The sequence below is a fragment of the Artemia franciscana genome, chromosome 11 (genome assembly GCF_032884065.1).
Source record: "Artemia franciscana chromosome 11, ASM3288406v1, whole genome shotgun sequence".
NCBI lineage: Eukaryota > Metazoa > Arthropoda > Branchiopoda > Anostraca > Artemiidae > Artemia > Artemia franciscana.
In genome coordinates this window covers 34,934,244-34,938,013 of record NC_088873.1, presented here as the reverse complement: position 1 = coordinate 34,938,013, position 3,770 = coordinate 34,934,244, and positions in this window count along the sequence as shown.

Genomic DNA, 3,770 nt, shown 5'->3' with positions numbered 1-3,770 from the left:
GACGTCACCTGATCCATCCACAGACAGACAGACAACTTATTTTTATATATATAGATATAATATATATATATAATTATATATATATATATATATATATTAATATATATATATATATATATATATATATATATATATATATATATATATATATATATATATATAATATATATATATATATATAAATATATATATATATATATATATATATATATATATATATATATATATATATAAATATATATGTATATATATATATTATATATATATATATATATATATATATATATATATTATATATATATATATATATATATATATATATATATATATACATATATATATATATATATATATATATATATATATATATATATATATATATATATATTATATATATATATATATATATATATATATAATATATATATATATATATATAATATATATATATATATATATATATATATATATATATATATATATATATATATATATAATCTATATATATATATATATATATATAAAATAAAGTTGTCTGTGGATGGATGGATGGATGTGTGTCAGGTGACGTCACCTGAAAAAACTGGATCAGGTGACGTCAAAACTGAAAAAACTAAAAAAAGGCAAAAACTACAAAAAAAACTAAAAACTAATAAAAAAAATAAAAAGCTAAAAAACTAAAAAAACTATAAAGGTAAAAACCAATAAAAAACTAAAAAAAAAACTGAAAAAACTAAAAAAAGGCAAAAAACTACAAAAAAAAAACTAAAAACTAATAAAAAAAGTAAAAAAGCTAAAAAACTAAAAAAACTAAAAAAAGGTAAAAAACTAAAAAAAATAAAAAAATAAAAAAACTAAAAAAAAGGAAAAAAACTGAAAAATAAGCTAAAATAAAGGTAAAAAACCAATAAAAAACTAAAAAAAAAAGGAAAAAACTAATAAATGACGACACTCAAAGAGAAAAAAAGGCAAAAACTACAAAAAAAAAACTAAAAACTAATAAAAAAAATAAAAAAGCTAAAAAACTAAAAAACTAAAAAAAGGCAAAAACTACAAAAAAAACTAAAAACTAATAAAAAAGCTAAAAAACTAAAAAAACTAAAAAAAAGGCAAAAACTACAAAAAAACTAAAAACTAATAAAAACAAATAAAAAAGCTAAAAAACTAAAAAAAACTAAAAAAAGGTAAAAAACTAAAAAAACTAAAAACTAAAAAAAACTAAAAAAGGTAAAAACTAAAAGAACTAAAAAAGAAAAAAATAAATGACGACACTCAAAGAGAAAGCGACCAGGACAAAAGGAATGTTCGATTAGCAATCAACAAAGCACCGGGACACAGGGAGTATAAATGACGACCCGGGGGAAACAGGGGGATATAAATGACGACCGGGACAAAAAAACTAAAAAGAAAAAAAAACTAAAAACTAATAAAAAAACTAAAAAATCTAAAAATCTAAATAAGCTAAAAAAGAAAAAAAAAAGGAAAAAAATAAAGGAGAAAAACAAAACTAAAAAACGAATGTATATACAGACCGGGACACCGGGATACAAATGACGACCGGGACCCGGGACACAGGGAATATAAATGACGACCGGGACACAGGGACACAACTCCGTACACCGGGATACAAATGACGACCGGGACACAGGGAATATAAATGACGACCGGGACACAGGGGACACAACTACAACGGGGACACCGGGGGAAACAGGGGGATATAAATGACGACGGGACAAAAAAACTAAAAAGAAAAAAAAAACTAAAAACTAATAAAAAAACTAAAAAATCTAAAAAATCTAAATAAGCTAAAAAAGAAAAAAAAGGAAAAAAATAAAGGAGAAAAACAAAACTAAAAAAACGAATGTATATACAGACCGGGACACCGGGATACAAATGACGACCGGGACCCGGGACACAGGGAATATAAATGACGACCGGGACACAGGGACACAACTACAACGGGGACACCGGGGGAAACAGGGGGATGTAAATTGACGACCGGGACACCGGGACAGGGAATGGTCGATAGCAATCACCTTCAACAAAGCTCAAGGGCAATCATTAGAATCATGAGGTATAGATCTGAATACAGATTGTTTTCCCATGGGACCATTATATGTTGCATGTCAAGAGTCGGTAAAACCTGACAATCTATTTATATGCAAAGACAATGGGGACAGCAAAGAATGTTGTATATTCGCAAGTTTTACCGTAGTTAAAACCATATATATATATATCTATCTATATCACAGGTGGGACATAGGGACACAACTACAATGGCGCGTAACTATTATGGCGCGTAACGACTTACGCGCGCGGGGGGGCTTGGGGGGGGGCGCGAAGCGCCCCCACCAACTAGGTGTTGGGGTGGCGCGAAGCGCCACCCCAACAGCTAGTATATATTATATATATATATATATATATATAATATATATATATATATATATATATATATATATATATATACTAGCTGTTGGGGAGGCGCTTCGCGCCCCCCCAAGCCCCCCCCCCCCCCGCGCGTATAAATCGTTACGCGCCATATTAGTTACGCGCCATTGTAGTTGTGTCCCTGTGTCCCACCTGTGAATATAGATAGATTTATATATGTGTTTCAAACTACGTAAAACTTGCGAATATACAACATCTCTTGGCTTTCCCATTGTCTGTGCATATACAAAGACCTTATGTACTAATTAATGACATCATATGCAAACGCTCTTTTTACAAACAAACAAACATGCATACACACAACTCGTTTTTATATAGATAGATAGATAGATAGATACAATACAAATTAACTGCGTATAACTTGCGAATATACAACATTCTTCGCTGTCAAATTGTCGCTGCATATAAATAGATTGTCAGGTTTACCGACCCTCGAACATGCAACGTACAATTGTCCATGGGAAAAACAATCAGTAATTAAGATCTATACCACATTTTTCTAATGATTGACCTTGACCTTGTTAATGGTGATTACAAATGCTAATCGAATTGGGAATTGTACGGTAAATTGGGAATACTACGGTAAGTGTCATGTATAATACCGTTACAGTTCTCAAATACTCAAAGGATGTCGGACGGGTACTTTCACCAAAAGCAGGCGTAGAAAGAAGCATTCATGTTGATTGGGGTGAACGGTGTAGAGTCTTCGTATCGTGGTATCTTTGAAGATGGTAGGTTGGCCGTCGACTGACTTACCCTGTTTTCGACGTCCAAATACTTTGTTTATAGTATTCCGCGTGTAATACGAAGGCACTTCAGTATACAGCAGTTTTTTTGCAAAATAATCACTTTTGCAAAGCGAAAAAGAAAGCGGTTAACTTTGTATCCCCCTCCCCTGGAGTCCTGTTACCATGAACTATCTGATGACTGCCACATTTACATAGAACCTAAAATGCTGAAAAGAGATAAAACCATCATATATTTGTTTATTATCACATAAATAAAGCAATGAAAATCATTTGAAAGTGTTTTGTTTTGACCTAGAGGACCAAGTCCTAAAAGTGATGAGGCAGGATAGGGACAGACAACGCAGGAAACTGAACCTCATCGCTTACGGTGTCTCACCTACAGACGATGATACAAACTTTGTGATCCAGCACCTAGCCTCAGATTATAGTCTCCCCGGCAGTCAAAATTCTGAACCTGAAAAGACTCGGTGCAAACAACCCACCCACCCAGCAAGTCCCAGACCGCCCTCCCCCGATTCTTTTTTAGTGTTACAGACATTGCCACCAAGGTAAAGATCTTGAAAAAATCCGTCG